This window comes from Bubalus kerabau, chromosome 22, assembly GCF_029407905.1.
Source record: "Bubalus kerabau isolate K-KA32 ecotype Philippines breed swamp buffalo chromosome 22, PCC_UOA_SB_1v2, whole genome shotgun sequence".
In the NCBI taxonomy this organism is placed as follows: Eukaryota; Metazoa; Chordata; class Mammalia; order Artiodactyla; family Bovidae; genus Bubalus; species Bubalus kerabau.
In genome coordinates this window covers 39,961,811-39,985,901 of record NC_073645.1, presented here as the reverse complement: position 1 = coordinate 39,985,901, position 24,091 = coordinate 39,961,811, and the positions used below count along the sequence as shown (strand labels likewise).

At 46.3% G+C, this 24,091-nt stretch overlaps 1 non-coding gene across 1 annotated transcript; it reads left to right on the top strand.

The window, feature by feature from the left end:
- Positions 1–11,491: 11,491 nt before the first annotated feature.
- Positions 11,492–11,564, top strand: TRNAE-CUC (transfer RNA glutamic acid (anticodon CUC)). The gene has a single exon. It is a non-coding gene; the product is annotated as a tRNA-Glu (tRNA).
- Positions 11,565–24,091: the final 12,527 nt, after the last annotated feature.

Here is a 24,091-nt window from a genome sequence, read left to right as displayed (position 1 = left end):
CAAGGATGGAGTGTTCCAAGAGGGAGGTTGCCACCAGTGACTGACTAAGGCCGTGAAAGGCCATGAAATTTGGAAGCAACTGAGTGGATGCTACAGGGAGCTCAGCAAGTGAAGCATGGGAAAGATTCATGGAAGCCAGGCTGGGAGATATGTAAGAATGAATGACACTTGGAAACACTATGACATGAAAGTCACTCAGTCGTGTCCGACTCTTTGCAACCCCATGGACTGTAGCCCGCCAGGCGCCTCTGTCCATGGAATTCTCCAGGCAAGATACTGGAGTGGGTTATCATTCACTTCTCCAGGGGATCTTCTAAACCAAGGAATCGAACCGGGGTCTCCTGCATGGCAGGTGGATTCTTTACCACCTGAGCTACCAGGGAATTTGGTGAAATGAGCCAGATACAAATAGCCATGTATTCTATGATTACATTTATATGAACTGCCCAGGCTGGAATAGGTGGATCCAGAGACAGAAGTTTAGTGGTTGCTGGAGACTGAGGAAGGGAGGAATTGGGAGTGACTGATGATGGGTATAGGGTTTCTTTTTAGGGTAATGATAATGTTCTAGAATTAGATAGTGCTGATGGCTTCACACTATAGTGAACACACTAAAACCACTAAATTGTACACTTTAAAAGAGTGACTATTATGGTACGTGAATCATATCTGAGTTTTTTAAAAAAGGAGTGGGTGAAAAAGGATGGGAAACAGCAAGAGTAGACCCTCCTCCAAGGAGCTTAGCATGGAATCCAGGAGAGCTGGGTAGCACATGCACACAGGTAGCAGGACCAAAGAAATGGTTTCTCAGGATGAGAAATCCTGACTTCAGCGAGAAGGTGAGTATGGAAGGCAAAATATGACATGTGCATGCTCAGTCGCTGTCATGTCCTACTCTTTGCAACCCCATGGACTGTAGCCCACCAGGCTCCTCTGTCCATGGTATTTCCCCGGCAAGAATGCTGGAGTGGGTTGCCACTTCTTTCTCCAGGGGAGTTCATCCCTACTCAGGGATCAAACCCGCGTCTCCTGCATCTCCTGCATTAGCAGGCAGATTCTTTACCACTGAGCCACCCGTTAAGCCCATGCAAAATATCACACACACACACACACACACACACACCCCACCAAATGTTCCTGACTTAATCCCTGGAACCTGGAAATATGTTACCTATCATGACAAAGGGGAATTAAGGCTTCAAATGGAATTAAAGTTGGTAATCTGCTAACCTGAAAATTGAAAGATTATCCTGGATTATATGGATGGGACCAAAGTGATCACAAGGGTCCTTAAATGTAGAAGGAGGCAGAAAGAACAGTGAGTGATTCAATGGGAGAAAGACATAACTGACTACTGCTGACTTTGCAGGTGGAGGAAGAGGGGCCATGAGTCAAGGAACATGAGCAATTTCTAGAAGCCAGAAAAGATAAAGGAAATGGATTCTCCCCTAGACCCTCCAGAATGAAGAGCAGCCTGGCTAACACCTTGATTTTGGCCCAGTGAGACCTGTATAAGACATCTAACCTGCAGAACTCTAAGATACATTCACATTGTTTAAGTTTTGGGTACTTTGTTGTTAATTAGCCACAGAAAACATACTGTAAGATATTCCAGTAACAGAGATGATTAAAGTCAAGTCAAGTGGATGTGAGATGGTGGTGATATAGGAAGAATAGGCTGAGAATCACGTGACATGTGAAACCCCAAGATGCCACTAAACTGAGAGAGAGAGAGAGAGAGAGAGAGAGAGAGAGAGAAATCAACCCTGGTCAACCTAAGAGAAAATACCAAATCCTTACTGAAAGTATTGTGCTAAGTCTCTCAGTCGTATCTGACTCTTTGCAGCCCTGTGGATTGTAGGTGCCAGGCTCCTTTGTCCATGGGATTCCTCCAGGCAAGAATACTGGAGTGGGTTGCCATTTTTCTCCTCCAGGGGATCTTCCTGACCCAGGGATGAAAGCCTACCACTAGCACCACCTGGGAAGCCATTGCTTAGAAAATTAAACAAGAAGCAGAAAAAGAGGCAAGACCAAGTTAACAGAGAACACAGTCACGGTCATGCCACAAGAAAAGCTTGGTTGAGACATCACTCTTGGCACCAGGGGACACTCCCGGTCACAGTCATTACACCAGCAATTCAGCGGCTACCAGTCGGAACAGCCTCTGCCTCTTGGGGTCACTCGAGATTCCAGGTTCCAGCGGAGAGAGCCAGTGGCCAGCACAGTTAAGTGCTGCCCCCTAGTGGACAAGAACGAAGAGATGCCTCTGCTGGACTTGATATTTCTCAGGGAACTGGAGGCTCCGCCTCCCACCTTAACCCATCCTGTGGGAGAATGTCTGCTAGTACCAAGCAGTTTCACACGCTGCTGCTGCTGCTGCTGCTGCTGCTGCTGCTGCTGCTGGTGCAGCATCGCTTCAGTCGTGTCCGACTCTGTGCGACCCCATAGACGGCAGCCCACCAGGCTCTGCCGTCCCTGGGATTCTCCAGGCAAGAACATTGGAGTGGGTTGCCATTTCCTTCTCCATGCATGCATGCTAAGTTGCTTCAGTTCGTGTCCGACCCTGTGCGACTCCATAGACGGCAGCCCACCAGGCTCCTCTGCCCCTGGGATTCTCCAGGCAAGAATACTGGAGTGGGTTGCCATTTCCTTCTCCACCAGTTCTATGCTGCTGCTGTTGCTGCTGCTGCTGCTAAGTCACTTCAGTCGTGTCCGACTCTGTGCGACCTCATAGACGGCCTCCTACCAGGAGCCTCTGTCTCTGGGATTCTCCAGGCAAGAACACTGGAGTGGGTTGCCATTTCCTTCTCCAATGCATGAAAGTGAAAAGCTAGATCCCCTTAAAAAGGTCTAAGGTCCCTTGACTTCAGATAATTACCATGGATGGGGGAATTCCTTGGCAGTCTGAGGTTAGGACTTGGCACCTTCCCTTGGCGTGCGTTCAATCCCTTTGTCAGGGAACCAAGATCCCAGAAGCGGTGTGGGGCAGTAGATATAAACATAGATCGATATAAATGGATAGATAATTACCATGGAATGTTCCTGCTGGAAAAGACTTTTGAGATCTATGATGCAGCATTCCTGTTTGGGAAGCTCAGAGGGACTGGTCCCCAGCAGAGTTGGAACTAGAGCACAGCCTCCCAGCTCCCTCTCCAGTGGTTCTCTGCTCCCACAGCACTATCCCCCAGCCTGCAACTAGCCTGCTCCAGGGCAGCTCCAGAGAGGAGGCGGGTGTTGCCATGGCAACTGAAAATCACAGTTTTTCCAAGACTGGATGAATTTCTCTAACTGTCATACTTTTCTAAGGAGAGCTGAGTAGTATTTCTATGTGATTTACTCCTTCTACATTTGTAAACATAACTTTCAAGTGATTACATTAACAGTTCAGCAAAACATCCCTTTGCCTGGTTCTGTATATTCTTTCTGAGAATCTGATTGCTCCAGGGACAGACAGGTGACAGAGCACCACAGCAAGGGCCTCTGGGCAGCAGGGGGCCACAGTGCCTGGGGTGAGAGGAAGAAGAGGAAGCAGGAGGGGACCTGGGCAGGCAGGGAGGGAGCTGGGACTTCTAGTGAATTCATTATTTTTCAGCAAGCTGGCCAGGCAGCATTGCATCTTGGCTGGACAGGGCAATTAAACAGCTTCCCGAGCTCCTAACGACTCGCTTTCTTGAGATTTAGCTGCCCTCGGAGTTTCCCAAGGGAATTTATTCTCAAAAGTGGCCTCCCCTGGATGCACCTGGTCCACTGCCACTGGGTTTGGCCAATTGGTTGAAAATAGGGACTTCTGGGTTCAAAGCCACAGCCTGTAATTTGCAAGGGGTGATCAGTTGCACAGTTCAGCCCTAACTCCAGCACTCATAAGCATGCCTGCCAAAGACTCTTTCCCTTGTGGGGGCAGCTCAGGGGTCTGATTTCTCATAAACCTCTTCTAAGATGCCCATAGAGGGTCTACCATACTTTGTACCTAGTTCACTGGGAGTTGGACACAGCCCCAAAGGCAGGATTTATGACTGACTAGGAGCCAAAGCTCTGTCCTAGAGCAGAAGCTAAACCAACCAGACTCTCTCCTGGGGCACTGAGAGCTGCATAAAATTGTTACTAAATATGAGCATGAGCAGAGGAATGATTTGCTGAGAGGAGAGGATGATGTTGGAGGGAGAGGAGTCTTCCTGAAGTGGAGCACGTCAGTTTCTATTGTAATCTGGAACAACCTGAGTGCATCTCTGATCCTGTGACCCAAAAGATCCTCTTTCACACAGTCACACACACACACACACACACACACACACACACAGCCAGGTGGACAGTGGTCCACTTCCATCTGACTGACTCAAGCCAGAAGGACTCCGCCTTTGCCTCACACTGAGAAGACATATGTGTGTCTAGTTGCTCAGTTGTGTCCAATTTTTTGGGACCCCAGGACTGTAGCCCACAAGGCTCCTCTGTCCATGGGGATTCTGCAGGCAAGAATACTGGAGTGGGTAGCCATTCCCTTCTTCAGGGGATCTTCCCAACCCAGGGATTGAACTCAGGTCTCCGGCATTGCAGGCAGATTCTTTACCATCTGAGCCACCAGGGAAGCCCCAAGAAGACATATGGGATCTAGAAAAATTCAAGAACTGTCCTCAGTTCCTCATTTTAGTTTTACCATGAAACATGGGCAGGGTCAAAATAGCCCCCTTTTAAGTAGAGTGATCTTGTACATGTTTGGTTTCACCAAATTATGATTTGTTTGTTCATGGGCCTATCTCTCCCAAGAGACTATGAGCTTATGGATTGAAACTGGGTCTTACTCATCTCTGGAAGCCTAGTATCAATGTCCCAGTTACGTACTGCTACATAACTATCCCAAAACTTACTCACTTAAAATAACACTCATTTCACATCATGATTTTGTGAGTCAGGAATTTATACAGGAATCATCTTGGTGATTCTTCTGTTATACACAGTCTCAACCGGGGTGACTCAGTGACATTCAACTGGCCACTGGCTGGGCTGGAGAGTCCAAGATGGCTTCCCATATCACTGGTGCTGCAGTGGGATGGCTGGAAGGTTGGGCTCAGCTGGGACCCTCTCTCTAGTCCCAGAAGTGTAATCGAAAGCAAACATTTCAAGAAGACATAGGCTGAAAGAGGCTCTGAAGACCTATCATTAGAAGTTCCTGAATATCATTTCAGCTGCATCTTATTAGTCAAGCACATCAGTAAGAGCAGTTCAGATTCTAGAAGGATATTCGATTCTACTTCTTGTTGAGGGACAGCATTCATGAACTGGAAGGGAAGACATTGGTGGTCATCCTTCTTATAGATAACCTACCACAGCCTAGTACAGTAATTGCCAATAAATATTAATGGATAAATGAATGAATATGAAAACAGATTAGCCCTCCTTAGTTCACAGAGATGATGGAGTGGTTCAATGAATACAAAGCACATGAAAATGCTTTCCAAACCATCAAGTGCTACAAAGAAATAAAGGTTTGTTTTAGGCAAAACCTATGAAGCTTACTCTATTTACAAATGAGTGTTTGCAGGGTTCTCTCTGGGCTCTCCCTTCCCACACAGAGATTCATGACAGACATCACTAATCAATCACAGCTCTTGTCCACTGATGCTGTACACAGTCTCAGAATCCTTCTCAACTCAACACACCAGTCACCCAATACAAATTGGTCAAAGTTATCATGGGAGTTGAAATATCAATAACCTCAGATATGCAGAGGACACCACCCTTATGGCAGAAAGTGAAGAGGAACTAAAAAGCCTCTTGATGAAAGTGAAAGTGGAGAGTGAAAAAGTTGGCTTAAAGCTCAACATTCAGAAAACGAAGATCATGGCATCCGGTCCCATCACTTCATGGAAAATAGATGGGGAAACAGTGGAAACAGTGTCAGGCTTTATTTTTCTGGGCTCCAAAATCACTACAGATGGTGACTGCAGCCATGAAATTAAAAGACGCTTACTCCTTGGAAGGAAAGTTATGACCAACCTAGATAGCATATTCAAAAGCAGAGACATTACTTTGCCAACTAAAGTTCGTCTAGTCAAGGCTATGGTTTTTCCTGTGGTCATGTATGGATGTGAGAGTTGGACTGTGAAGAAGGCTGAGCACCGAAGAATTGATGCTTTTGAACTGTGGTGTTGGAGAAGACTCCTGAGAGTCCCTTGGACTGCAAGGAGATCCAACCAGTCCATTCTGAAGGAGATCAGCCCTGGGATTTCTTTGGGAGGAATGATGCTGAAGCTGAAACTCCAGTACTTTGGCCACCTCATGTGAAGAGTTGACTCATTGGAAAAGACTGTGATGCTGGGAGGGATTGGGGGCAGGAGGAGAAGGGGATAACAGAGGATGAGATGGCTGGATGGCATCACTGACTCGATGGATGTGAGTCTGAGTGAACTCCAGGAGTTGGTGATGGACAGGGAGGCATGGCGTGCTTTGATTCATGGGGTCACAAAGAGTCGGACACGACTGAGCAACTGATCTGATCTGATATGATCATGGGAGTTGAAACCTCTTTACTATCAATTTTCTTGCCTAAATTCCTACTGCTAACCCACCCCCAAAGAGTCCGGGCCCTTAGTTTCTTAAAACATACACACAAACTGCTTCCTTCTTTAAATAGAAAAACGTAAAGTTTAAGTCCTGAAGAAGATGAAATAGCAGACACCATCACCTTCCAAAATTGGTTTTGTAATGGAAATAGAAACTGATTAATGGCAGTGAGCTCTGCCACTGTGAATTATTTTAAAAGAAATAACTGCATGCAAGAATAGTCATAAGACATGTCAAAAAGGAGAGAATCTGTCTACCTTGACAAATTTTCCCCCATGGAAACTGCATTTCAAGGTGAGGCAAGACAAAACTTGTGCATCTGGATGAATGCAAGTTGAGCTGCCTGACCACCATCAGCCTCCACGCTCATCATCCACCCACTGATTCCCCTCACACCCACCTTGCTGGCTGTTCAGCCTTTTGGAAAATACATTTTGATGACTCAGCTAAAGTCCTTGAGGAAAGATAGAAAAATCCACAAAACAGCCTCTGGTTCTAACATGGCTTTCTGCTGTGTGATTGTTGATCCTGCAAGGCCAGCAGCAGGTCATGCCTCCCATGGGGTGAGTGGTCCTGAAAACTGCTTCTCTTCCCTCCCCAGCCTCCAGTCCTGCCCTGTTCTCAAGCAAGAAAACAAAAGGCTGAAAATCACTGATAGAATCCGGGGAGGCCAACTAGACAGCTGTAGGTCACAGGATTTGGAATAAGGAGACGGATTCGGGTCTCTGGGAGGTTGGGCTTCCAATGGCTTAGCAGGTAAAGAATCCACCTGCAACAATGGGGACATGGGTTCCATTGCTGGGTCAGGAAGATCCTCTTGAGAAGAGAATGGCAACCCACTCCAGTATTCTTACCAGGAATATCCCATGGACAGAAGAGCCTGGCGGGCTACTGACCATGGGGTCACAAAGAGTCGGACACGACTGAAGCAGCTGAGCACAGTACAGCTCACTTGTTAATCGCAGGTCAGTTTACATCCCTGAGCCCATCTGCTCATCTGTGCAATGGGAGCTATACTAAGACTGGCCTTGAGGGAGCTGGACAGTTCAAAGGCAATGACAGATGGGACCCGGGAGCCCTTTCTACACAACTGGGCCAGGAGCCACCAGCAGGATATGGGACCACAAATCGGACAGTCAGCTTTCCACGTCAGCATCCCAGCTTTCCCAAATGTGAAAAATCCAGGTGTGTAAAGCTGCCCTCCCCTACGGAGGAGGAATCAGGCCATAGTGACTGGGATGATGCTTCATGGAGCTACATTCCATGTCATCTGCTTAGAGACAACCCAAGTAGAGGAGTCCTGCTGGAACCCTGCTGGAACCACATCTCGACCTTCTTCATGAAGTGTTCCCAAAGAGTCTTCCAAAGTAGGGATGAGGTGTTATTGTTCTCATGTTACAGATCAGGCAACAAGGCACAGAGAGGTTAAGGAGCTTACCCAAGGTTCCCCAGATGGTAGACTTGGGATTCAAACCTACAGAATCCAGCTCCAGTGACTTTAACCTCTAGGCTACACTACCTCCCCCAGAAGATGAGGGTGGCTGGAAAGAACCTGGGACCAAGCAGCTCACTCAGAAAGGGTCTCTTTCCCTCCACTTCTTATACTTTGGGAGCAGTCTTTTTATTCTTATACTTCAGGGAAAATAAATGAACCAGAGTCACAGCAAAAAACACAGTTGACATCAAGCATCCTGTAGAGTTAAAAAAAAAAGCAGAAGGGATGATGTCATTTACCTAAATGTTTTAAAACATACAGAAAACATATTTTATCTAGAGATTCAGACATACACAGCAGCACTGAGACATTCCTTAGAAGGATAAACATCATCTGTAAGATTTACCTTGGGGGCAGTTGCATATCGGGTAGGGGTTCCCAAAAGGCTTCAAATATATCTATAATTCTGAAAATCAGTTTCAGTGGTGGGAACATGAACATTCAGTAAACCCCTATGCCTTTCTGAATGTTTGAAATATTTCCTAATTTAAAAAATTGCTTTCTACCTTAGAATACTAACATCTCAGTATTGACATCTGATTCGTTTGTTGCCCCTTAGGTTATATATCCAGAGAAGGCGATGGCACCCCACTCCAGTACTCTTGCCTGGAAAATCCCATGGACGGAGGAGCGTGGTGGGCTGCAGTCCATGGGGTCACTAAGAGTCGGACACAACTGAATCGACACAGCAGCAGCAGCAGCAGCAGGTTATATATCAGCTCCCATTTCTTTGTTAGCTGATGATCAGATTGCCTTGAGCATCTGCTAATAATAACATTAATAACAACAGTAACTAACACTTATTGAGGGCTTAGTATGTACCAGTATGTGCTTCCCTGGTGGCTCAAATAGTAAAGAATCTGCCTGCAGTGCAGGAGACCCAAGTTCAATCCCTGGAAGTTCTCCTGGAGAACTTCTGGAGTCAGGAAGTTCTCCTGGAGAATGGAATAGCTACCTCACTCCAGTATTCTTGCCTGGAGAATCCCATGGACAGAGGATCCAGGTGGATTACAGTCCATGGGGTTGGCAAGATTCAAACACAGCTGAGCAACTAACACACACACACATACACACACACGTACCAATTTTGTTAAACGCTTTTCAAATATCAACTCAGTATTCCCAGCAACTTTGTAAGGTAGGAACTGTTATTAGCCCCATTTCATAGGTGAGGACGCTCAGGCTTAAAGGAATTTGGAGCGTTTCTATGGTTCCTCAGATAATATGCTACAGAGCTGAGATTTGAATCCGTTACTGCCTGACTCCAGAGCCTGATTTTGAACAAAACTCAGGTGCTAGGGAAGGGGAGCGGCAAGTAGGAAGAACGACGTGGCCCCCAACTTCAAGGGGCTTCCGGTCCACAGTGGACGCCATGATGTCCTCATTTCCCTGAATCACTGGAGGCGCTGCTAGCCGCGGCCCTCAGCTGAGTCCCTCTCCAGGACTTGCCCTGGGCTGAAGAGAGACAAGTGGCCCAAGGTCACGCCTTCTTCCAGGACCAGCTGCCTCCAGTGACTCGACGAGGGGGTGGAAACGCCCAGTCTTTGCCCAGCTCTGAAAGCGCTCCCGTGTTAGCGCTCCGGTGTTAGCGCTCCTGGAGGTTGGCTGAGACCAGGGTTGCAGGGCTGCGGTTCATATTCTCCCTCTGCCCACTCCTGCACCTGTCACTCCCCCAGGAGCCTGGGCATGAGGGCATCTCCGGTAAACTTCTTTGTGCAAGAGCCTGCTTCCCAGGGAACTGGCCTGGGACCCCATCTGACAGGGGAAGAAAGGACACAGGGACAATTCCATGCTACAGTGAAAATATCCCAGGGAGAGGTCTAGAAGGGCCCGAGGAACTACAGAGCCTTCCTGGAGGAGGCGAAGATTCAGCTGAACTTTGAAAGATAGGGAGAATGAGAATATTTCTATTTGGCCATAGAAAGGAATGAAGTTCTGACACACGCTACGATACCGAGAAACCTTGGGAACATTATGCTAAGTGAAATAAGCCAGTCACAAAAGACCACATGTACAATTCCATTTATATGAAATGTCTGGAACAGGGAAATCTATTCAGAAAGGAAATAGATTATGGGTTGTCTAGGGCTGGTAGCCTGGGGCTGAGGGGACTGGGGAAGTGATGGCTAAAGCTTATCGGGTTCTTTTTTTTTTTTTTTTACTTTCTTTCTTTTTTTTTTTTTTTTAATTTTACTTTATTTTTAAACTATCGGGTTCTTTTTAAGGTGATGAAAATGTTCTAAAATTAACTGTGAAACATTGCACATACCTGTGAATATACTAAAAACGATTTTATGTTACACTTTTGGTGGATTGTGTGGTATGTGAATTATCTCAATAAAGCTGTTGTTGTTTTTTAAGAGGAGAATCTGGAGGAGAGTGGGAGAATCGCAGATGGGCAAAACCACAGGCAAATACGTGGAGACTTACATGAATGTGTGTGGGTGTGTGTAGGTGTGATGAGAAAGAGCAAAAAACAAAGGTGGCAGGAGGCCGTGGCCAAATAAGGAAGGTCAGAAGTCCCTCCAGAGAGGAAGTTCGTTTTGGAAGGTCTAGGAGTAGTGAGATGAACATGAACATTCTCTACCTTCCCCTTCGTTCCCCTCCTTCTACATTTTGTGACTGCTTTGTAACATTTTTTTTTCTTCCATTTTATTCAGACTACACGTTGCCATAATTTTAATTTAAAGAATCTCAGAAGTCTCCAAGGCTTCCGATTTCCCCATCTCAAAGACAGCCACTTAAACTCTTTGCTTGGTGGTACTTTTGCTACATCTGAAGTCGTACCATCCTGGGAAAGGAAATTAACCAGCCAACAGAGATGTCCTCAGCTTTGCTTGGTATCCCAGTTGCTCTCTTTCCTGCTAGATCAGGTCCAGTTGAACAGCTAAGCCAAACAACTTAGAGGGGGAATCCAAGAAGAGCAGCCTTCAGAGATGGGGCTGCAGAAACCCAACTGTTTAATTAAAATATGAAGTCACGGTACACTTAGCTTTTGATCAACGTGCCTCTCCTGTTCCATTTTAAATCCCAGAGCTAGTGGCTCTGCCTGGCTTGGAAAGAGGTGTAGATCAGTACTGACATCCAGTGGTCACAGAGAATTCTCTGCCTGAAGCTCTCCATCTGTGTCCTCCCAGAATCCAGTGGGTGTTCGTTCACCCAAGGAAAGGAGGAGCTATGGAAGCTGACAGCTACCAATAGGTGCTGTTAACATGGAAAATGGTGTGATCTGTAGCCAGAGGCCAAGCAACTCAGGCCAAAGCCTTGCCAGGTTACAAGATGCGCAGGGGTTATCTGAATGCCGACCCTAGTGTCATAGGGAGAAAGTGGGGCCATCACTGGCAATGCAGTAAGACCATACAAAGTTAAAATGTTAAAGACCACAGGGCCTTGGAAAACACACTGGATTTTAAGTTAGAAAGCTTGATTCAAGGGACTTCCCTGGTGGTCCAGTGGCTAAGACTTTGCACTCTCAATGCAGGGCACCTGGGTTCAATCCCTGGTCAGGGAATTAGATCCCACATGCCACAGCTAAGAGTTCAAATGCTGCAGCCAAAGATCCTGCAGGGCACAGGGAAGATCGAAGGTCCCACATGCCGCAGGTAAGACCCAGCACAGCCAAAGAAAAGAAACCTTGGTTCAAGACCTGCTGCTCTGTGTCACCTTGAGCAAGCCCCTTAAACTCTCTGTGCTTCAGCTTCCTCACCTTCAAAGTGAGGCTGGTGCTACCTTCTCAGCCAGCTTCATAGTGCTGCGGTAAGTGCCATATGAGAATGTTTGCAAAGCATTTTGTAAGCTGCGAAATGCTGTACAGCTGGGGCTTCTAGGATGAAATGGTGATGGACAGAGGAGGGCAAACAGGAGCTGGTAAATACATGTTGAGAAGTGACTCTGGAGGTTTGGACAAATGACAAATAACACTTCCAATTTCCAATTTCACTGAGGCTTTGGAGACTCAGCCTTGGACTGCCAGGGTGACCTCATCATAAAAGGGCATTCTGCATTTTCCCCTGGACTCAAGTCCCTGAGATAAACATTGGTGAGTAACTTCAGAGCCCATCTAACTTCAAAAATCATATATATAAAACAGGTTTTTTAAAATAGAATCATAACCCAGAGGGAAAACACAAAGCACCATTTCTTCTAATGTCAAAGGGAGCTATTGTTAATGCTAATTGCACTATAAGACTACACCCTTGTACATTTCTTTTTTATTTTTTCCTCTTGTTTTTCCATTTGTATTTGGACTACGGTTTTGGCAAGGAAGATTAGTCTTGCAAAGTGGCTCTAAATGAAGTTATGAGATGACCAGGGATAGCGAAATGGGGTGTGCATAGGAGAGAAAATGTGGGGAGGTGATTTTGGAGACTCAAAGACCATTGTTCTGACTCTTTCAGTGCCACCAGATTTCATAAATTACCAGAGCAGAATTTTTTAAAGCTTAGTCCAGTCTTTCTACTTGAGCTTAATTTGAAAGAACTATAAACCAATTTTCCCCTGCTTCCTTGAGGTATCAGAGGGTGTTGAGCCCAAAGAAATAATTATGTTGCTGTGTAAGTCTATCTGTCAAGGAAAAAAATTCTATACTTGCCCTGTGCATGCTGTGTGCTAAGTTGCTTCAGTTGCAACCCTATGGACTGTAGCCCACCAGGCTCCTCTGTCCACGGAATTCTCCAGGCAAGGATATTGGAGTGAGTTACTATGCCCTCCTCCAGGGATCTTCCTGACCCAGAGATCAAACCCTGTCTCCTCCTGCTTTGCAGGTGGATTCTTTACCACTGAGCCACCCAGGAAGCCCATTCTATCCCTAGAAAGGTTGTTTTGTTTTTTACAGTTTATAGAATTATAGGAAGGGCTGGGGAAAAAAGGTATCATTTCCAGTCACACAGCAGAATCAGTCCACAGGGAGCAGGTACCTCTTCTGTTATCAGGAACCACCTACTGAGCTGGGAGGACTGGAAGCCTTCCTCCCTTTTTTTGGTGCCTGGCAAGATCTATTGCCTGACTGTAGACCCAATTCATTGGAATGAGGCAGGTGCAGTTCCTTGAAAAGGGGGCGCAAAGCTGAGAAGAGAATAAGGGATGCTGACAAGTCGTGATAAAAATGTCCGTGACACCTCACAGAGCCATTGTGCAGATCAACTGATAATGGGCACAGAGCTCCCACAACATGGCATTGTTTAAAGCCTCCTACGGGATGCTTCCTGTCATTTGTAGACAGAGCCACTGGTAAAGCTCAGAAGCCAAGTGGCTGGGCGACCAACCCAGGACTGAGAGGCAGATGTGATTGGTTTGTAACTTGTGACCAAGGATGAGTCACAAAACTTCACCAAGTTCAGTCCTATAAGAATTAAATGATGATATGTGCCTGCCACAATGTCTAAGGCCTTAGTACCTTCCTTCTAACAATTAGAATCATTATGGAAGAAGGATTTAGAAGCCCAATGGTGAAAGTCAGATTTCTAAAGATGTCAGCAGCTGGGCAAACTGAGTGGGACCCAGTTGTCCAAGGGGGGGAAAAAAAAAACAAAACACTGATACCAAGTCAGCCTTAACCTGGAAAAGTTTTAAGTTACCATCCATAGCAAAGAAATGCCAAAGGAAATGTGAGTTCAGATGGGCATTTTTTTTCCTTACTCAAGCCATTGTTCAGTTAATACCCCTTTTTTTTAAGTTGAGTCTGAAAACAGTTCTTTGAGTTGCAGAGACCAAAACTGGGTAAGCAGTGTGCATGGGGATTTCTTCAACTGTTTATCCACACCCTTCATTGGCCATAGGCCCATCACTGCATGCTGGGTGTACAATCTAAAAAGACAGGTTTATTATCATGGTGCCTCATGCCCCAGGTCTTCTAGGACTGGCCCCGTTTCAAATAGCCTGCCCTGCTCTCTTCAGGAGCTTGCTCACTCACTCTGCATCCCATTTTGCTTTCTTCATAGCACTTCTCTTTTTTCAAAGTGTCCCTATGGGTTCATTTCTTGGTTGACTTATTTATTTTTCTGCTGCCCCCAGTAGGATATCAGCTGCATAAGAATAGCCCTCATCTCCCCAGCTCATTACAACATCACCAGCTCTCAAAACAGAAGTGGCTCAGGGGGATCACTCAGCAATATTTATTGAACGGTACTGAACGAAGATCATGGCATCTGGTCCCATCACTTCATGGTAAATACATGGGGAAACAGTGGAAACAGTGTCAGACTTTATTTTTTTGGGCTCCAAAATCACCGCAGATGGTGATTGCAGCCATGAAATTAAAAGACGCTTACTCCTTAGAAGAAAAGTTATGACCAACCTAGATAGCATATTCAAAAGCAGAGACATTACTTTGCCAGCAAAGGTCCGTCTAGTCAAGGCTATGGTTTTTCCTGTGGTCATGTAGGGATGTGAGAGTTGGACTGTGAAGAAGGCTGAGCGCCGAAGAATTAATGCTTTTGAACTGTGGTTTTGGAGAAGACTCTTGAAAGTCCCTTGGACTGCAAGGAGATCCAACCAGTCCATTCTGAAGGAGATCAGCCCTGGAATTTCTTCGGAAGGAATGATGCTAAAGCTGAAACTCCAGAACTTTGGCCACCTCATGCGAAGAGTTGACTCATTGGAAAAGACTGTGATGCTGGGAGGGATTGGGGGCAGGAGGAGAAGGGGACGACAGAGGATGAGATGGCTGGATGGCATCACTGACTCAATGGACGTGAGTCTGAGTGAACTCTTGGAGTTGGTGATGGACAGGGAGGCCTGGTGTGCTGCAATTCATGGGGTTGCAAAGAGTCGGACACAACTGAGCAACTGAACTGAACTGAACTGAACTGAATCAAATGACTGAAGAGTTGTCAGACCATGTGGTCTGTTTTTCGTTTCCCAAGAGATAGTCACAGCACTTGAATTTGGAACTTCAGTCCCATTGGGGCCTCTATTTTATAGATGAAGAAACATCCACAGAGGGTGAGTGGTTTGTTTGACATCAAATGACAGAAAGGAACAGCATCAGGGCTCCCAGTGCAGTGCTCCTTCTACCCTAGAAACACATGGAATGGTTAGAGGCAGCATAGCATACCAGAGCATCAATGAGGAGGTTCTGAGGTCAGAAGCAGTTAGGGAACACCAGAAGTTGCGCTTTATTTGTTTTCTTCTGAAAGCTCTCTCTGGGAGCCTAATGTAATGTCGATATAGATACTTCCAATTTGCAGAACTCTCTTCCGATATCATCTCCTACAGATGCTATGATCTTTCTTAAGATCAGATAGGGGTTTTAAGGACAAGCAGCTCCAAGCCTGTGAAATGGCTTGACACAGTTTTGTTTCTGTGAGTCAGGACACTGGGTTGCAAATGCCAGAAATGCAACCAAAGTAGCTCAGACAAAAAGGTCTCTCATCCAACCACAGAAGGAGCTGCAGCAGGGCTACAAAAACGACTGAAACCAAGAACTCCAGCACCACCTTTCCTCCGCCCGTTGAGTTAATCTCCACGCAGCCCAGTTTTCTCCATGAGCTGAGAACACTCTCACTCACATCTATCTCAGATCTCGAAGCTCCCACCTCCAAATAGTTCCAAATTTTTAATCTTTTTTCCCACTTTTTTAAAACTTTTATTGTGAATTGGAGTATAGCTAATTAACAATGTTGTGACAGTTTCAGGTGAACAGCAAGAGACTCAGCCATACTTATGCATGTATCCATTCTCCCGCAAACTCCCCTCCCATCCAGGCTGCCACATAACATGGAGCAGAGTTCCCTGTGCTATACAGGTCCTTGTTGGTTATCCATTTTAAATATAGTAGTGTGTGCATGTCCATCCCAGGCTCCCTAACTCTCCCTTCCCCCATCCTCCCCCCGCCCCACCCCTGGCAACCATAAGTTGGTTCTCTTAAGTTTGTGAGTCTCTTTCTGTTTTGTAAGTAAGTTCTTTTTTTTTTTTTTTTTTTTTTGACTCTTTAAAAAATTTTAATTAGAGGCTAATTACTTTACAATATTGTGGTGGTTTTTGCCATACATTCACATGAATCAGCCATGGGTGTACATGTGTTCCCCATCCTGACCCTCCCCATCCCATCCCTCAGGGTCGTCCCAGTGCACCAGCCCTGAGCACCCTTGTCTTATGTTCTAAATGGTTCCAAGTTTTTGAATTCCCAGGTAAGAACTCTGATCGGTCTAATCTGAGTCAGGTGCCAGCATTAAGCTAATCAATTGCTTGGTGTGGCACAGGCACAAGACTGCACAGCCCAGACTTGGTCCTATTTCTGTGAGTTTCCTTCAGGGTTGCGATCTACATATCCCCATCATGGGTATCTACCACAGTTTGGTGCCTGACAATTTTGACCACCATGCTGCCTCTTCAGTTACTTCATAGCACTAAGTGGTTCATGCCCTTCATGAGTTAAAACAAAGCAAAACCCTCCAACTTTTTGCATTCTTAAGTTTTAAGACAAATGGGTTGATTGACTCTCAAGTCCCTGCCAGCTCCTACCCGTGAGTGGTTTCTGGATGACAGTTGCCCTATCATCCCAGCATTCTCCCCAAATGTGAACATCCCTCTGCTCTATCCCCTAGGACCAGAAAACCAGGTACCCAGAGAACCTAATGGGGCTTGAGAATAAGCCTGGCTGAAGAGGATGAAACTCTGTTGCACTGTGACCAGCAGGAAGAAACTCGCGGCTTACAAGGGCAGAATTGGGCAGAAACCAGGTATTCTAGCTCCCCGCCACCAAGCTGCCATCCCTGAGAGCCTGAAGCCTCTGAGGCCTCACTGTCCTAAAGTGGACACTTGGGTGTGCCCTGCCCATCTCTCCCTGCGGAGATGTGGGTGTCCCCCTCCTGGTGGAGCCCAGGGGCTCCTGAAGACACAGGTCTGCATGGATATGAGAGTCACACACCTAAAAGGCTCCAGCCCCACAATGGTGCTCTGCCCTTTGCCCTGTGATAAAGAGACAGTGAAAACCAAGGAAGCCAGCAGCACTTCCCATCCACAGGGATTAGCGCTCCTAGAAGTTACTGCTGAACCTTAAAATGGAAAGAAGTGCAAGCAACCTAATGTCTCTGATGGTGGCTCTCAGGCTCAGGAAGACCTTCTGAATCTTAGAAGAAAACTGGAGGTCTGAGTCTGGTGCCTCTGTAGCAGGATTTCGGGGTTTGGAAATGGATCCAGTGCTTCTCACCCCTCTCACATGCCTGCATTTTACAAAGTCGTGCCTGAGATACCTCTCTTGGGTGTATTTCTTTGGGATGTAGCACTGAACTGGGTTTAAAAAGTGTACAGCAGTTAACTGGGTGACAGTTACCTGCCTTTTGGAGGGCAGACAAGATGTGGGGATACACACAGGAGGAATAAGGCCTCCTAAGGACCAGGGAGGAGGTGATGCTGGAGTTAGGACTTAAATAGCCAAGTAGAGGCATGGAGAGAGGGCATGGAGAAGGTATAGGAGCATGGGACATTCTGGAAAATTCTTGACTAGGATATAGGATGTGAGGTCAAGGGTAAGCTTATGATCATGAATGTCCTCTGACACATTTAAGCTGCACCTTCTAAGAACTGGACAAGCACAGACCACCTTCCAGGTGAGCTAACCATGACCAGAAAGAGGAGGGGACTTGTGAACCATACATGCCCAGAGCAGAGCAGAGTTTGGGTTTCTCTGCCACCCCCAGTGGACAGTGGCCCACTCACTTACCAGCTTCCTTACCACAGACAGCTGCCGGGAGAAGGAGAAAGGTAAGAACAGGGAAAGACAACATGAAAATGGTCCACTCAAGACCAGCCCAACCCAGGAGGTGACTGACAGCAGTTTGCAGGCTGGCCATGATCCATCAGCCCCAAGTTACAGCTGCTGGCGCCAGGACAGTATTAGAAGGAGGGCGGTGTTGGCCCAGGAGACACCGTGCTTTGCCAGCAAGGCTTGAAGGGCAGGGTTCAGCACCCCAGAAAGTTTATCACACCCGGACCAGAGGAAGCCCCTCCTTCATAGGCAGAGAGATTCCCCATGGAGGAAGAGTGATGGTTTGGTCAGAGTTGCCACCTGCCAATGCAAGAGACCCAGGAGACTCAGGTTCGATCCCTGGGTTGGGAAGATCCCCTGGAGATGGGAATGGCAACCCACTGTAGTATTCATGCCTGGAGAATCCCATGGACAGAGAAGCCTGGCGGGCTACAGTCCATAGAGTCTCAAAGAGTCGGACACTGGAGCAACTTCACGTGTATGCATGCAAGCACTCAGGCAGCCCAGAGAGCCACCTGACTGCTTCCTCAGCTCCTAGGAGCCACAGGGGCCCCAAAAGAAGCAGGCACAAAATCAACAGGAGTTGGTTATAACAGCTGCACCCTCCTGTCTGCTCTCTTTCCCTCCCCCTCCCTTTAGTAAAAGACAACTCTCCTGATTAGTTTCTGGTTGCCTGTCATTGTTCCTGACTTGTCATCAATCTCAAGGTGTGCTGGGATGCTTTATATTTACTTGGAGTTGCTTGCTTAGGCATGCTGAATCGGCAAGCCTATTAGCAGAATTTTTCTTTTCATTGTGTTTGTGAAATGAAATAAAATAAACAGGCCCTGTCTCTAGGGAGCTCTGCCTGCCTCATTTCTCTGAACACTGTCAGGCTCCAGGGAGATCCTATGAGGGCTTTCGATGCAGCCAAGGGTACACCTTTACCTTTGGTACTAGAAGGCCTGGGAGGAAGGGTGGCTGGTTCCTCCAGCCAGAAAGAGAATCATGGTGAGGAAGAGAGTCCTGACTGGCCACAATGAAGGGGTCCTGCAACTGATCATCCAAGGCTGCAGTGCCGGACAGGGCAGGTAAGGTAGGGAGATGGGTCCTAGTCCCAGTTCTGCCCTTCCGACCTGGGAGCCTTGCGTGCTAAGTCATTTCAGTTGTGTCCGACTCGTTGCAGCCCTATGGACTGTAGCCTGCCAGGCTCCTCTGTCCTTGGAATTTTCCAAGCAAGAATACTGTAGTGGGTCACCATTTCCTTCTCCAGGGGCTCTTCCCAACCCAGGGATCGAACCCATGTCCCTTACATCTCCTGCATTGGTAGGCAGATTCTTTACCACTAGAGCCACCCGGGAAGCCCTGGGAGCCTTAAGCATCTAATTCAAGCTCTGAGTGTCACTTCGTTCATTTGCAAAGTGGGGAGAACAAGTCCTGCCTCATAAAGATTAAATGAAATCTCATACACGTAATGCCTTGGCACGATGCCTGGTGCAGACACATCTGGTGAGTATTTCCATCATTCCTTTTGGGGCATTACATTCTATAGGGCTGTATGTTACAGAGTGCTTTCTGATGGTGCAGGGAGAGGAGGGGACCTTTTGCTGGGTCCTTTGGAGGGAATAATAAAGGTGTGGGAAAGGCTTTAAGAACCTGAAATATACATATGATTAATGAGACAAGAGGGCAGTGACCTCTCCTGAAAGCTCCAAGGAAGTGATTTATTGCACAGAAGCAGCTGTGCTCCAGCACCACTAATTGGGGAGCACTTTTCTGGGTCACAGACCTTGACCATGCACTTGCCATGCTCCACGTGAATAGTGTTTGTGTCAGAATTTAAAAGAAGTTCATTCCTAGCTGGTCTTTGGGGCTGCCTGCTCCATCACCGTAAGCACAGGCTCTGTGCAAAATGCAACCCTCTTGCTTCGTGCTGGAGAGAGACAGAGGGGAGGGACCTCCCCACTCAGTGAAAGGTTGAAAGTGAAAGTGAAAGTTCCTCAGTCGTGTCCAACTCTTTGAGACCCCACGGCTGTACAATCCATAGAATTCTCCAGGCCAGAATACTGGAGTGGGTAGCCTTTCCCTTCTCCAAGGGATCTTCCCAACCCAGGAATCGAACCCAGGTCTCCCACATTGCAGGCGGATTCTGTACCAGCTGAGCCACAAGGGAAGTCCAAGAATACTGGAGGGGGTAGCCTATTCTTTCTCCAGTGGATCTTCCTGACCCAGGAATTGAACTAGAGTCTCCTGCATTGCAGGCGGATTCTTTACTAACTGAGCAATCGGGGAAACCCTCAGTGCAAGGTTGGGACACATTTTAAGCAATTTTCATAGAAAAAGAAAACCCTCCTGTAAACCCCCACTTGTAGGGAAATCTCGGTCCAGTACTGCAAGGGGATTTTACTTGATCAGTAAAAACTTCATGTTGAAAAAGGATTGTGAAAAAAAGCAGAGTACAAAGTTGTACTACATGCTTTATGATCCAAGCTATGTTGAAATGCATTTAAAAATTTTTTTAAAGATGAAAACACCTTCTTGTGTCTAGCCAGTGGATGATGAGGTTTTTTTTTTTTTTTTTGGTCTTCTTCCTACTTTTCTTTCTTTTTTTTCTAAAGTCATTTTTGACTTCGTTACAATATTGCTTCTGTTTTATGTTTTGGTTTTTTGCCAGGAAGTGTGTGGGATCTTAGTTCCCCAACCAGGGATTGAACTTGAACCCCCTGCACTGGAGAGGGAAGTCTTAGTCACTGGACCACCAGGGAAGTTCCCTTCCTACTTTTCTGTGTTTTACTAATTTTTCCATGAGCATGTTGTTGTTGTTGTTGGTTTAATTTTTTTGGCTGTGCTACATGGCATGTGGGATCTTAGTTCCTTAACCAGGGATCAACCCTGCTCCCCTTGCAATGAAAGTACAGAATCTTATCCACTGGACCACCAGGGAAGACCCCAACATGTAACTTTATAAAGATAATAAGGATGAGGGGAGAAAGGAAGAGGAAGAGGTGAGGAAGTTTGAAAGGCCTCTCAAGCCTTTGTGTATTGCTGCTGCTGCTGCTAAGTCACCTCAGTCGTGTCCGACTCTGTGCGACCCCATTGACGGCAGCCCACCAGGCTCCCCCATCCCTGGGATTCTCCAGGCAAGAACACTGGAGTGTGTATTGCTGGTTTCCATTTAAAATCACACTTTCTCTCTCTGGATACCCAGAAGTCATTGGGGAGGTGGAGGTACCATGGCAACAAGTCCATGGGCCTCAGGACAGAATTGACAGCTACAGTACCCAAGGCCACTTCCCAGGCCTACCCGGTGCTGACAGCCTAGGGAATTCCCTTAGTCGACAAAAAATCTGCTTGCAATGCAGGAGACCTGAGTTCTATCCCTGGGTCGGGAAGATCTCCTGGAGAAAGAAATGGCAACCCACTCCAGTATTCTTGCCTGGAGAATCCCATGGACAGAGGAACCTGCTGGGCTACAGTCCATGGGGTCGCAAGAGTTGGACACGACTTAGCAACTAAACCACCACCATGTTGACTTACCTAGCATCTCACATGCTAGAGAAAGAAAAGGTCAATGAGGCCGGTTGTTCTCCAAAGGCCATCTTATACACAAGTGTCGTGTTAGTTGTTCATTCGTGTCTGACTCTGCAACCCCATGGACTATAGCCCACTAGGCTCCTCTGTCCATGGCTTTCCCAGGCAAGAATATTGGAGTGGGTTAGGGTTAGGGTTAGGGGATCTTCTTGACCCAGGGATTGAACCCGGGTCTCCTGCCATAGCAGGCAGATTCTTTACTGTCTGAGCCTTGTACACAAGCTTAGTACATAAAACAGGTTACAAAGGAGCCAGACAGCTAATTATAAGGAAGGAAAGGAAGTAGGGAGGGAAGGAGGGAAAGACAGGGAGGCTCCACCCATCCCGACCTCCATCCCCTGGTCTATGAGGCCCCTCTTTCGATTTTTGTGGAATGCAAAGAGAGCTTGAAAACCTTGTAAGATGGGCCTGGGTTCAACGGCCCCTTAATGTGGAGAATAGAGACTTGAAGAAGGTGGGATAGGAGGGAGGAGTCTATTTCTAAGGAATTGAGAAATATGTTTTTGCTGAAAATCCATTTCCAATCAAGCAGGTCCATCCAGCTCTGTTTTAGAAACAGGCAATAAAGATATATTTACCAAACAATTCTGTCTCCTGGGAAAAGGGTAAGGTTTTATATGTGAATACATTTAAGTCTGAATTATCTACTTGCTTCATGAGCCATACAATTTATGAGATTGAATAAAATCGTGATTACTAGCAGTGCATCCAGGCTTACAACAAGTTGTTTCCAGTAAGTTCTGTGCTGGGCTTCCAGAGTGGGGAAAATACCCTTTTAGATTTCCTTCTACTAATACCTAATTGTCTCCTGGAAAACAGATTGCTGTGGGTGTTATTGATAGTTTCTTTTTTTAAATGAAAGGTGACTTTGTGTATTATTGGAACTCATTTGCAACTATGATCTAAAATATCAATATTAAAGGCAAGAAATGTATTTTTCTGCATTTGGACTGTTTAACTCGTCTTGGCACCTTTTTGAGGTCTAGATCCTGGTGAATGGGAAGCTCTGAGCAGCCTTCAAACACATCTGCCTTCTCAGTCTGTTCAGCCACTGGGGCGCTGAGTGTTTTCTTTCTTTTGTCTTTAAAGAGAGGCAGCCAGAGACCGCAGGCAACATTCTCAAGAGTGCTGGTGTGAGTGAGTGTATATGCGGGCGGGTGCTCAAAGGGTCGCTCTGAGTGCGTTTCTGGTCTGTCACGTGCTATGTGCCAAAGGCACTCAGCTGAGAGGAACCACAGGAAAGGGTCTGCAGAGGCGCCAGCCTTGCATGTGCCCCCGAGAAGGCAAATACTTCCACAAGGACCCTTCACTGGGTTCACATCTGAGACTAGGGAGCCCTAAGGACAGGCTCTGGTGGACAACTGCCACCCCACCAGCTACTTCCGGGCTGACCTTGGGCAAGTTTCGCTGCCTCCCTGGGTCTGTGCTCTCACCTGTAAAATAGAGATAATCCCAGTAGCTTGTTGTGAAGACTCCATTGGCATTACGATTATATAAGAAAATGCCCGTAACTTTTAGAGAGACTCACAAAATATACAGAAAGGAAACAGCATGAGATCAGGGGTTTTAAAAAATTGAGTAAAAATATAGTGGGGGATGATTCCACATACATCAAGCTCAAGAAAGGGCAGAATGAATCTATGATGATAAAAATGAGAATGAGAATTGAAATGAAAATGAAAGAAAAGCAATGAAAAATGAGAAATGGAAAAGAGCACCAGGCTGCCTTCTGGAGTGCTGGAAATGTTTTATAATCTGATTTCACTGATAATTGCATAGATGGCAAAACTCACCAACCTGCAAATGGTTCAGAAAGATGATGACGATGACAATATGTGTGTAAAGTATGATAAAGCAAATGTGGTAAAATTTTAACGTGTAGGGAGTCACATTAAAGAGTATATGGGAATTCTTCGTGTTATCTTTGTAACTTCCTATAAGTATGAAATCATTTCAAAATAATAAAAATTCAAATTAAAAAAAAAACCACATACCTGTACACTAAATGTATCTGAATCTCACTAAATAAGAATTACATGTCAAAGAAAAATTTAAAAGGGGGATTAGAAAGTATACACAGCAAGATCTTTAAATGTTGAGTCTGAGTGATAGGTATATGGAGGTTCATTGTACTAATCCTTTTCTACTTGGTATATGTTTACTATTTTTATAAATTAAAAAAAATTAAAAACAGCCAAAATATTTGTCAAGCTCCTGGCCCTGTGCCTGGCAGAGGGAGGCTTCCACTTCTGAGAATGGCCACCCTGTATATTCTTGTAGGGTGATGGGGAATTACACATACATCATCTGCTGCTCCCGGCATTGCCTGTGACCATGCTGGACAAATAATGCATCTGAAGCTGGTTTTCTCTGCTCTCCAGCTAAAGAAACAAATAGCCAGACTACGTTGGGGTTACATGTCCTTTCCTAACACCCACCGGGGTGAATCTCTTTGCCTGAGAGTCTTCTCCTGCAGAAGCCACATTCTCTCAGCTGCAGCCACAGCCAAGCCACAGGGAAGTCAGGGAGGACAAAAGCAGAGTCATGTAAACACCTTGTAAAACAAGCAGGAACCACTCAGGATCAAATTTCAGTTCTGCAAGGTAAACATTTGCCTTGGTAGAGACAGAGGGGAAAAGTGAGGGCTGATGACCTTTAAAGTGAAGCAAGCACATCTCTTAAGGAAGTCTCAGCGTTTATGAGGACAGGAGCACTGACCTAGGAGGATGGGGATCTGGGTACTTTCCCATCCCCATCAC